Here is a 13554-nt window from a genome sequence, read left to right as displayed (position 1 = left end):
CAGATCACACCGAAGGCTTGCAGCTGGACAGAGCCTTGTGAGCCAGCTAACTGACAGCCAGAAGCAACATCTTCTCTGCTGAAAAGGGAGCCTGGGAAAGCACCAGCCAATGAGTATACCAGAAAGCTTGTTGTAAAAAGCAATTGGCACACACCGTATTGATCTCTCCTGGTCCTGTGTAACTGTCTGTGTAGGTGTCTGGGAACTGGCTAACCAGCTGGATGAAAGGAGTTGCTCTCCGTGAGGAAATACAAGCAGAGTTGTTGTCCTAACTGCATGATTTCCTTGACACTGCATGCAAATAATTTCTGGTTGACTACACCCAGGATATAGTGAAGTAAACAGCAGAACCCAAACTATTATCCCTAGGTATGATCCAGTGCCTGGTATGAAATCAGAAATGTGTCACTGAGAAGGGCAGGGAGCACATCAGAGGGGAGGTTTCCTAACAGGTCTGAGGTAAGTTGAGTTCAGTACTGAAAACACTCACAGGCACAATCTCCAAGTATCTCCCTGAGCTCCTCACAAGACTCTGCTACCAGCAGGTGACAAGGGGGCAAGGTAGGAAATGAAAATGGCATCTTATTCTTTTTGTCAGTCACTGCCACAATGCAACACATACTTGAATCAGTAAAACCAAATAGTGAGGAGCCATCATTCAACATGATAAAAACAAAATTCAAATGAGTTATTCTAAATAAAATTAGAAGGCAAGAAAAAAGTGACAATGAACAGCAGATTTAGCTAGCTGGGAATCACATACAGTCAGCCAATGAGGACACTCCAAAGAAACTGGGGAAAACCTGGGAAGAGCATGTTCAGCTAGTTGCCCTTAAAAAACATCCAGTTAAAATGAAACCATGGCATCTCCACATCTGACAAAAGACTTGCTTTTGCCATAGGGTCTTGTGAATGTGAGTTACAAGAAGCTAATGTTTGTTCACAATGTGGTACTGGCAAACATCCCTGTGTGCCTTCTGATTAGAAAACAGAAAAATGTTAATATTAGCAACACCACTGGAAAAAGGTAGATTCTGTTTCCAGACCTGAGCAACCATGGACATGTACTCTGGCTGCATCAGATATAGCAATGGAAGTAACTATAAAAAGCTTATCACAGCAAAGTGAGAGGGGACAACGAGTAGAGAAGTGAAAGCAATTCTTTTGATAAGGGCTATTATTGGAAATCTTTGTGCAGCTCATACAGCAAAGGACTAGAGAAAAAGCATAAAGAAAGATTGAGGGATACAAAAGGAAAAACAAACCCCTTGTGGAAAAGATATTTGAATGTGAACATAGAGAATACCATGAATTTCCAGTCATTAGGAAGGAAGGTATTATCAAAGTATTTTATCACCAGATCTGTCTTGGGTTGACATGCAAGCAAGGGCCGTGCCATAGAGAAGTACATCAGGGCAGGGGCTGTCACATGTACATCAATTGTAAATTTTATAATGTTAGAAAAATGTTAACCTATTTTTTTCCCCCCTCAGTAGCCAGTTAACACCACAAGGTTTGCTCAGCAATATGTTAGCTTCCATTTCTATGGATGGTCTTGTAGGATCTGAGGAATCAGCCTAGCAGTTAGGCAACAGTCACCCTGCAGTCTGGTGACTGCTGGCGATCTCCAAGCGCACGGATCTGTGCAAGTGAACTGAACATCTGTAAGTCTGTATATTCTTAGTGGATAAAAGCTCCTGGCAACCATCAGGTAAAGGGAAATGTGCTGGCTCTAAAACTTGATGAGGTTAGCATTTTTGAATTTCCAACTTCTTAGGAGATCTTTTTCAAGCAGTGGAATGCAGTTTAAAATGCAGTGTTGAGCAAGTACCTATCTAGCCTGGGAAAACAGGTTACCTTTTTAGACATGTTAGCAAAAACTGCATTAATTAAACCATTTAAAAATAGTGTTTAGCCTCCTGCATGAATGATGGCAGGAACAAATCTAAAATACACAAAGCCTGTGAATAGCTAACATGTTTTCTAAAGCCCTGAGTGTAAGGGGAGCTGAATTCTACCTTGAAACACATTAGAACAGATCTTGATGCATTAAAAAGTGGTTTTCTTTCTGTCTCCAAACAAAGCTGTCAGAGCTGGCATTGTTTCCTCTGTGCTGAATTATAATTCTTGTGACAATACTGTGACACAAATCCCCAAATGCAGACATTTCTGTACCCCATGGAGTTTTTAAATCTGAAAGATGAAAGAGGTAAGCCAGGCTACAATGAAGGATTAATTTGGAAAATTCCAAGTTTGTTTGTGCTTCTCCCTCCTCCCTTTCTTTGGCTTGATAAGGCAGTGGTGATTGACTCCTCCCATACTGGCAGGAAATCAACCTCGAAGACCTTCCCGCTTGCACCTTGCAGAACTGGCTCTGTCACTATGAAAAGATGAGCTTACTGGAAGGCAAAATCCTAAATTAAATAAAACCTAGTGCTTGTGATTAAGAAATCTTTATGTAACTTTTGCAGTGCAGAGTATAGCCAGTATGAACCACATCTGGAGGGTGGCTGGGTTTATTCAGGAGGAGACACTGGCATGTGAATGTGGGCTAGGTTGGACCATTATAAACATGAAGAATGTAGGTCAGGCACACTGCAAATCTGTTATCATATGTGGTGTGGTTTGGTTTTTTTCCAGAAACAAGATGAGAACATTTTAAAAAGACAAAAAAATTCTTAGTGTCAATTATTGATGTTACACCACAGTTGAACCTGACTTGAAGAACAAAGTCTGTAACTTAGAGCAAACCATCTTTTCAATATGCATTTGGGCGTCTATCAGTATTTCACTTTGGATGTCCTTATCAGTTTCCTCTTTTGTTTAATCCTTTCCCTTTTGCACTGCATAGTATCAGAAGAAATTATCTTCTAAAAAAAAAAAAACCAAAACAACCCAAAACTGTGTTTTCTCCAACTGTAATAAAGGTTGGAAATAGAGGAAGGAGGCACTACCCTGATTGCTGATGCTGTGGCAGTGTCTAGAAATGCAGGCTCTTGGGCAGAAACTTGTAATGGTATTTCCATAGATTATTGCTATTTTTCTCAAGTTTGCCCTGATGATTGCTTGAGCAGGACCCTTCTCTCTGGCCCTTCCTGCAGTCAGCTGTAGTGTCAGCAGATGTGAAAGTCAAGCTTTTTCTCAGAGCACAGATGGTAATTTTCTTCCCAGACCTCATCTCTGAAGTTGTTAGGCAGGTGGGAATGGACCATTCAGATATCTGTTGATAACTGAATTCTAGTTAGATCATTCTGGTCTGTTTTCTGCTCTTAGTGTGTAAGCCAAGGAGAAAGAAAGCTAAAATCCCCTATAGACCTGTGAGATAGAGATATCTCACTGAACCTTCCATTCACAGTTCAAGGCACGGCTTCTCAGGTCTCTCAGCACAGCCTCATCAGGCTTCTACATTCCCTTCAGCACTACCTCTCTCAGAGCAGAAGTCCTAAGAATGACAAGGCTGGTTCTTGTCCAGCATCTAAGAGCGGTGGGAGCGACAACAGCCACTGAGAGACATCAATTGTCCACAACTGTTTGCAGATTTAAGAGGTTGTTGTGCAGATTCATGCAAGTAGTTTCTCCTAAAGCACCAAGCAGTAACATCAAGTCATCTGAACCAAGAGATTATGTACCCCAAATTTCTGCAGGCTCTAGTTTCACAGGGATTACAGAGCTGCAAGCCCAATTCCTCAGGTTCCCTACTGAAATCCTGTCTTTCTCCTTGTGCAGAAAGGGATAATGAGGTGTAATTTTAGCTCAGTGGAAGTTCTGTGCTCTGATAGCTTTTGTCCTTTATTTTTCCTTTTCCCTAGGTGGTAAACACTGCAGTAATAATTACAGCAGCAGAGTGGATGTTACTCTTGTCTGCAAATGTTTAAGTACTGAAAAATATACCTGAGCCACTAGGAAGTTAAAGAGGGTGTAGTCTGTTTTCAAAGGCAGTTATCCAGTTCCAGGTGGTTGGAGGGCAAGATCAGAGCATTCATTCATGATGTGGGTGGTCTGGACTGAGAGCTGAGCTCTGTGCAAGGGAGTGGACTGCACAGTGGGAGAAAGAAAGGTTGAATTTATTATTTTTCACTTGATTCTGTTAAGCAGAAGTTATTCAGGGAATATCCATGAAGGCAAAGTTGTTGGTAGAGCTGGCAATACTTAGCTTTAATTTTCTAAAGATATTTAAGAAGAACTTGAGAAAGAAAACCCAGGAAATTAATTGTCAAGTTAAAAGTGGCTGTAGGGTAAGTGCTCAGCTCTCAAACACTTCTGAATTTTGGAAAAACTGAATCCCAATATCTTGGACCATGACAAGATCTATTCCTTTTAAGAAAATAAATCTTTACTTTATATCCTCAGGCATCTCCCTGTGCTCATTTCATTTATAGACCATAAAGGCTTTTTTAGGAAGGGCAGGGTAGGCGTCTTCCTCTGGTCCTGGCATAACAGGATGCCCACCATAAAGTGCTTTTTCAAGGGCCACAGTGGTGCAAATTGGCAAAAAATATAATCAATTCTCTAGCCTACAGGTATGGATTCCAGTCCACTATGCACAGACAAAACACTCCATAATCATGTTACCAGTTTTAGAGGCAAAGCTTTTCAAACACAATTTTAACCTGGTGACCACGTCTCTGCCAAAGAGAGGAAATGTTTTTGTTGTTGTTTTTATTCCAAAGAGAAAAAAGAATAACTGTACCTCTGCGCTCCATGGAGTTTGTGGTGCACTGAAGATGGGAGCAGGTGCATAACTTCTGCAGCAGTGCTGGGAAACACTGGGCCAAAGCCTTTGTCAGGATCACTGAAAAAAGACCTATTGTTAGTGGCACCAATCCCATCTATGACAGCACAATTTGGCCCATTATACTTTGAAGGTCACTGAAGAAAGGTCACAAAAGAGAGCAAATAGAGAAACAATTGCTGTAGAGCAGCTTGATTGGAGCAACTGAATTAAAGAAACATTTTGCATGTAATAACCCCTTTCAAAGTCAGCTAGAGTTGGTCTAAAACGTTTAAACTACTTGAGGCTGGGTAAAGGTTGGAATTTTGTTTAGACAAGTGGAAACTAATGTTTCCTAAATTCCTGGGAAGGCAGTATGTTTACCCCTCCCCAGGTGGGACAAGAGGGAGAATGGGAAGGCTAAAAGTAAGAAAACTCATGGGTTGAGATGAAGACAGTTCAATAGATAAAGCAGAAGCTGCATGTGCAAGTGAAGCAATATAAGAAGCTCATATGAGGGTCTAGAGATTCCAAAATAGGCTGTGCAGGGAAGTTGTGGCTGCCTCCTCCCAGGCTGGATGAGGCTTTGAACAACCAAGTCTACTTGAGAAGCATCCCTGCCCATGGCAGGGAGGTCGGAGTAGATGAGCTCTGAGGTCCCTTCCAGCCTGAGCCATTCTATGATTCCCACTGACAGGCAAGTGCTCAGCCATCTCCAGAATGCAGTTCTCCATGATGCCTAAAGGTTACTTGGGAAGGCAAACACTTATCCCCAAAGTCCTGCCTTACTCCTCCTTTCCCTCAGCCTTTATTGCTGAGCACAGCATCATGTGTCCCAGCTGTGCCCCTTGCCAATGCCCAGTGCCCCCCTCCCCCAGCCTACTGACTGGTGGGACAGCATGAGGCACAGAAAGCCTCAATGCTGTGCAAGCACTGCTCAGCAATAACTACAACAAGGGTATGGTATCCATGCTGTTTTGGCCACAGATCCAAAACACAGCACTATACCACAAAGAATATTAACTCTATCCCAGCCCAAAGCAGTACATCAGTTCTTTTTACTACCACATTTTCCTCATCTCCTATGGTCATTTCACATTCAGTCACCAAACCCAGCATTTTTACAGTTAGTCCAGCATTTTTCCTTCACTTAAAGAGCAATTCCAAAAAGCTAGTTCCATAATTTTTTAAACCAGGAATTTCTTTCAGTACATCAGATGTATCCAGCAACTCTGCAGTTGTAAAAGTCTTTGCCAAAAGAAACCCCACAGCCAGCTGGCGTCACACCCAACAACTCCAGCAAGAGGAGCTCTCAGATACTGGCTCATTTCCATTCTCCTTTGCATCCCTATAAATCAGGAGTCACTTACTTCAGATTCAAAGGGTGTAAGTGGGAACTGAAATGGGATTTAGATTTGCCTGTGTTGCACTGGTGTCAGACTGTTGTGCTGTGGGCAGCCACGAGCTACCAGATGTAGTGGCTCCAGAGAAGGGCAACAAAACTGGTGAAGGGTCTGGAGAACAGGTCTGATAAGGAGCAGCTGAGGGAGCTGGGGCTGTTTATCCTGGAGAAAGGGAAGAGGAGGGGAGACCTCCTCACTCTCTATGACACCCTGAAAAGAGACTGGAGCCAGGTGGGTGTTGGTGAAAGGACAAGAGGACATGGTCTCAAGTTGTACCAGAAGAGGTTCACGATGGATATTAGAAGAAACTTATTCACTGAAAGGTTCTCAAAACATTGGAACAAGCTCCCCATGGAGGTGGTTGAATCCCCACTCCTGCAGATGTTGCAAAGAGGCAGCGATGCGGTGCTGAGGCACATGGCTTAGCACCAGACTTGGTAGAGCCATTATCTAGGTTGGACTCCCTGGTCTTAAAGGTCTTTTCCAACCAGAACAACTCTATGATTCTATGTCCCAAGGCCACATCACCAACAGCTGTCTAAAGCTGTTTAGCTCACAAACTCACAGGGGTCACCTGGAGGGAAGACATCTGTGCAGCACACATATTTCACTCATTATGGTAACCAGAAGTAGTATTGGTTGGAAAAAAGAACAGAACATTAGAAGGTGCTCAATGGAGAACAGAGAACAGGTGACAGGGACAGACCCAGCAACAAACTGAAAGGGAAGTTCAAGCATTAACACAAAGAGACTATTAGCTATCACATGTAGCAGTGAAAGGCTGTTGGACGTCTAAAGGCAACCAGAACACCCTGAAATGAGAAATCTAGCCATTAGCAGCCTCCTCCCGTGGTTGACTGCCTGGTGTATAATGTCCTGAATACATTAGGTATTACAGCCTCATTTACCACAAATGGCTTTAATGGAACCAAAGGTCAGGAGCAAAATGGATGCTGGGGAGAAGGAATGGTCTAAGTGTGTGTGGAAGGAGGGAGACGGTTATTTCTACTTCAGCTTAAAAGATTGCTGTGTATTTGTGAATGCACAGCTTTTCACTAATAGCTACTGAAAGGCCACAAAAGCAAGGCTACAGATACACAATACAAATATTAATAGATGTTTTTAAACTGACCTTAAAAATGCTGAAAGGCACAACCCATCCTTCTGACCATGCTTTAATACTTAGACACAAAAAAAGGGGACCTAAGCACACAAAAGGAGCTTGATCCCAAGCTAGTTCATTTCACTCTGCTAATTTAATCCCAATTTTTAATGTACCTTTCTGACACTCTTGGGAAAATTGTACACTGAGGAGTTAGAAGAAGACTCTCTTGCAGTTGGAACTTTATGAGATGCCAGAAAAATAAATGTGGCAAAGGCTTCAGAGATCACTGGGGTCTCCTGTTGAGCCAGTGAAGAAACTGTAAGTGAATACTCTGCAAACCAATAACCCCCATTAGAGGCTGTAGGCACATTTCTAACTCACTCTACGTGAAACATTAGCTCAGAAAAATAATAATCCATATTTATGAAATCTGAATTCACTTAAGCATATTTTAATAACAATAATAGCTTGATTAAGATCTAAGCAGAAATATGAAGCTCTAAAATGAGTTATTTGAATAGGACATAATTTTCCCTTTTGAAGCTTTGCCTAGGAAAGAGCTAATCCTCACAGACTGAAGAACACAACACACATAGGAAGACCTTTTGAATGGCTATTCTTTCCTGTAATGCTAACAACACATGGGCAATTGTGCAAGCTCCACCTGTGTCCAATCAAGATGGCAAAATCAAGCTCTCCCAAAGCCAGGTATTGCCAAAACTTCAGTTTTCTACACACTTGCTGTTGAGTTCCCTTCCACAGGAGCTTTGTGATGATATTCTTCGTTTTACAGGAAAAACCTTGGGATTTTTTTAATACCTGAGTCTGGCCTGAAGTACAGAATGTTCAAAGAGCTTGACAGCCATAAGATATTCAGTGTTCACAACACAGCTAGTGGTGTCCTTACTGCTTACCATCCAAAGCCTACACAAACTCATTAACTCCTGTATGTGAAGCTGCAGGAAAGATAATGATCACGCCACTGCAGAAGGTACTGTAATGCACTCAACACAAGAGAGCAGAATTAGGGATGCTCACAGCAACCTCAAGAGCTTTCTTCAAGCATTTCAGCTCTTCCTAAATATACTTCATCTAACAGTCTGGTCTCTGAACATTATTTCCTGTTTTCTGTTACGTCTGAAGCCCCAGTGATAAGCCACTATGAAGAACAGGGCTGAATTATGCCAGGCAGTACTGCCATGTAATTGAATAAGTTGAATTCTTAACAGGAAAAGATTCATGAGAGTGGTTCTTCTTTCCATGATGAAGAAATTGCCAAGGATACCCAGCCCAAATCCCTCTATCCACGTCCCTCAAGGAGTGAGTTCCCACAGCTCTGGGCTGACCAAACTCAGGCCTGGGAGCAGGCATCACAATCTCAGTTAACGCTGTAACGTCAATGTATGACATCACTTCAGGCTTCAGATTGTACCACAGTGGATGACTTCAGATTACTGTCTTCTGAAATAATAGGTGTAAAAAGAATGAGTAGATCTGCTCCTTCCTATCACCTGTATGTCTGAGACACTTGTCAATAGGAGAGAAAGTGGCCTCTACAGTTGCACCAGGGGAGATTTAGGTTGGATATTAGGAACAATTTCTTTCCTGAAAGAATGGTCAGGCATTAGAACAGGCTGCCCAGGGTGGTGGTGGAGTCACTGTCACTGGAGGTATTAAAAAATATGCAGCTGTGACACTCTGGGACATGGGTTAGTGGGCATGGTGGTGTTGGGTTGGCAGCTGGTCCTGATGATCTCAAAGGTCTTTTCTAACCTTCATGATTGATTCTTAACATCCAGTCTGTGATGAGTACCTTGCAATTGGATCAGGGCCTAGCCCTGGGGTCAAATATTTCACCTGTTCTTGCCTCGCCTGCCTGCCTGCTTCCACAGGTGCTGTTGCAAAGTGCCCATCACTCCTTTCTGTGATGCGAGTTTCTATTTCTATATAGTCTTTGGATCTCAGGCAAAGACTTGTGCAAGGCATCATATTATCTCATCACTGGTGTCACACAAACTTGTAGTTATAGGGATTTATTTCTTGGCCATTACAGAAGGAAATGATCTAATTACAGACTAATATACTAAGATCTTTATTATGTTAGCTGCCCAAGACTTCAGCATACCACCCCTTTTTGCATTGTCTGTCATTTCACAGCTTTAACTCTTCAACCTGGTTTCTTTAATCCCATGAGGCTTCTCCAGTCTTCTTTAACACAAGTTTCTGCCAAACCCTATACTTATTTCCAAGAATGCAGCTGAAAAGAGAGATGTTCTCTTCCTGATGCTAAATCTTCCACATGAAAACTGTAGCCTGAATGTAGCTTTGAGCAGAGACAAGACATTCAGGGTCCAGGGGGAGTTAAGGAACTGTCTTTTGAAACTCAAATGAAATTTAGTGATGGAAAAACTGCAGTTTGCACACTTTCAGGAGAGACTTGCCAGAACTTCATACTGTATCTCTTCAGAAATGCTGCCTGCACCGAGCACGTTAGACTCTGTAAGGCTTTTTTTGTGGCAGGAAGGTTTATAACCTAACAGCACTACGAATTGCTCCTTCAGATCAAGCTGCAGGTCTGTGCAGCAGATTTAACAGTTCTAGCCTGCTGATAAATCCTGTTATTATGGGTACAATTACCCAGCTGAATTGTCCTCGTTTGCATCTTTCATGAGCTTAAGAAATTTGGCATAAAAGCTCTCCTTTAAAAAGAAACACAGCATAAAACCCATGCAAAGTGAGTATTATTATCCCCATTATACAGATTTACAGCTGAGATATATGAAGCTTAAAGCCAAACATATCCATTGGTTTTGGGGTATCCAGCCAAAAAGTAATATCTGACTTATTTACTTTTTACTCTTTTTCTGGAGCACATGGCTTGACACAGCTGTAGCTCTGTGTTCTCAGGCTCCTGCAGATCTGCTTCAGGTCTCAAAGTCAGACACCTGAAGAGCAGGGAATGTACAAGATAAACACTACCTGCCAAAAACACAGGGGAAAGAAGTCATCTCTCACAGCCCATATCTGAACTTGCATTACATGGAGCAGTAAGATGGGAAAGGGACTTCCTGAGCAAGGTCTGCCTTACAGCAACACCCTTTTAGCACAGTTATTTCTAACAAGTTACCCACCTAAATTAAACTTCATATGAGATAAATAGGCTTCTGGAGTACCCAGAATGATATGGTGAGGCCTATTTCAGTATCAGCTTGGTTCTTCTGGGAATTTGCTCTTGTTTGTTTATATGAACAGAAACAGTATTATTATTATTATTAGTATTATACAGTATTATTATTATAGTATTATTATAATTATTAGTATATTTTATATTGAAAAAGCACAGCCACTTTTCCCCAATAACTATGACAATTACTTGGGTAATTCAAATGTTACAGATGACCTTCCAGGGTCCCTTCCAACCCAGTTGATTCTATACAATGATAATAATGATGTAATTTAATATTAAACTTTTCATTGTGCTCTATCATGCACTAACTAATATGGGGTTTTTTAATGGTTTTTAATTTTTTTGTTCAGGAGAACTGAAATCTAGCTGCAGTCATCACCATGACACTGTGAGCTGGGGCATCAGAAAAAGCTGGTGACAACTAGGTGGAAGGTTTACTCTATTCTAATGTTAGGTAGTATTGATAAAATAAAGAAGTGAAGGAAATGAAACACATTATGTTTTCTTCAAAACTGTTGAGCCACTCTACCAAGCAGATAGAACCACTGGTAATTAAGATAAACACAACCTTCTCTTTCCACCAGCACATATGGCTTGTGCTCCTATCAAGCATGCTTAGGCCCTTTTCTCCTAACGAACGACTATACGTGGTGCAGCTGGGAAGCAAAATCAGACCAAGTCAAACTCACTCTGGCTGCCTTAACTCAAAATTTCCTTGTATTTATGGATTTATATTAAATCCCTGAGGTTATTTTAAAATTGTTTTCAGTGTTATTGTATGATTAATCTTATTATCTTCCCAAAAAAACTGGCTGCAGATGATTGCTTTGAGGATTGGCACACACATTTGTACAGCTTGAAACAATTTATTGAAAACATGCTGCTTACATAAGAGAACATGCTGTCTTTAAATGCTGTGGGTAAGAAATGTTCATTTCTTGAATTTCCATTCTATTTATGGACTCTGAAAACAGGAGAAATATGACTTAAAGTGCACCTATGGGCTGAGTACCTTCTTATGGTCACCTTATACTAACCTTCAGAAAAGGGATCTTCATTCTCTAGCTGTGATGTTGCAGTGGGCTCCTAGGTGGTGGCACTCAGCAGCATAGAGAATCATAGAAACTTTCAGGTTGGAAAACACCCTCAGCATCACCAAGTCCAACCATTAGCCCTACTCTACAAGGTTCACCCCTAAACCATATCCCCAAGCATCACATCCAAACCACCTTGAAACACATCCAGAGTTGGCTACTCAGCCACCTCCCTGGACAGCACATTCCAATGCCTGACCACTCTTGCTGTGAAAAAAAGTGTTACCTCATGTCCAGTCTAAACCTACCCAGTTGCAGCTTGAGGCCATTCCCTCTTGTTCTATCACAGTGAGAAGAGACCAGCTCTAGCATCTCCACAACATCCTTTCAGGTAGTCATAGACAGCAATAAGGTCTCCCCTCAGCCTCCTCTTTTTCAACCTAACCAGCCCCAGCTCCTTCAGTTGCTCTTCATCAGATTTATTCTCCAGGTTAAGATTTTTAAGAGCATAACCTCAGTTTCTGTAAACCCATCTACCTGGTTCAATCAGAAGTTCTGCCTGCCCTTACATTTCACTCAGGAACAAGTGTAAATCCTTTCTCTAGAGTAAAGAGAAGGAGCTGGCTCGCCCCCAAACTCATCTAGAATCCTACATTTCCAGCTTGCTTCCTCATGTGCTCACTTCTTTCAAGGTCACAAAGGCTGGACCCAAAAGCTCAGCTGTCCAGTTTCACTCTCCTACATGAATTTTATTATTTTTAATATCCAATTTTTAATGAGGAGAGTGGTATATGTGCTTAGGCATTCAGAATAGCTTGCTTTTACAGTCAAATATAGCTGTCTTCTACAAAACTGAACTTAGGAAATATGCTAGATAGAAAGATTCCCCCAACCACAAGTATGCATAACTTATCACAGCCAGACTTCAAAGATTCTGCCTTTACACCCACACCAGGTCTTTCTTTACTGCAATTCCTTCCTAAATAACTAATCCCTTGCTAAGCATTAAACAAGCAATTTATGTTTTCCTCTTCATTCTTCATGGTGCAGCTGACAATGCTGAGAGCACAACTATCAGCTTTACTGACAGCAACACAATTTTGTCCAGGTCACTCCATCCCAGTTTCCCCATTGTGCTGTGAAGGTTAGTTGAGCAGTTTTTAGCATGTTCTACTGAAGATCTAATTCAGCATCTTCTGCAAATACCCAGCTCTGTGGCCTCCAGCATAAGAAGGACACAGACCCAATGGAGTGGGTCCAGATGAGGGCCACAAAGATCACTGGGGTCTGAAGCACATGCCCTGTGAGGACAGGCTCAGGGCATTGGGGTTGCTCAGCCCAGAGAAAAGGCAGCTCCAGGAGCATCTTACTGTGGCATTTCAATACTTAAAATACATTCACTACCTACAAGAAAGATGGGGATGTCTTTTTAGCAGGGCCAGTTGTGACAGGACAAGGGGTGATGGTTTTGAACTAAAAGAAGGGAGATGTAGAAAAGAAACAGTTTCCAATGGCCCAGGTTGCCCAGAGAGGTGGTAAAACCCCATCTCTGGAATCATTGCAGGTCAGGTTGGACAGGGCTCTGAGTGACCTGCTCTCCTTGCAGATATTATTTTTCATCAGTCCTGGCTCACTGGAGAGATCCCAGCTGACTGGAAGCTGGCCAACGTGGTACCCATCCACAAGAAGGGCCGGTTGGATGAGCCAGGAAATTACAGGCCTGTCAGCCTGACCTCAGTGCCAGGAAAGATTATGGAGCAGGTCATCCTGAGTGCAATCACGCAACACTTAGAGGATGGCCAAGGGATCAGGCCCAGCCAGCATGGGTTTAGGAAGGGCAGGTCCTGCCTGACCAACCTGATCTCCTTCTATGATCAGGTGACCCGCCTGGTGGATGTGGGGAGGCCTGTGGATGTAGTCTACCTGGACCTCAGCAAGGCCTTTGACACCGTTCCCCATAGCAAACTCCTGGCCAAGCTGTCAGCCCATGGCTTGGATGGGAACACACTGAGATGGGTTAGGAACTGGCTGGAGGGCCGAGCCCAGAGAGTGGTAGTGAATGGTGCCACATCCAGCTGGCAGCCAGTCACCAGTGGTGTGCCCCAGGGATCAGT

The sequence above is a fragment of the Dryobates pubescens genome, chromosome 24, assembly GCF_014839835.1.
Source record: "Dryobates pubescens isolate bDryPub1 chromosome 24, bDryPub1.pri, whole genome shotgun sequence".
Lineage (NCBI taxonomy): Eukaryota > Metazoa > Chordata > Aves > Piciformes > Picidae > Dryobates > Dryobates pubescens.
Note: the sequence above shows the minus strand (reverse complement) of the source record.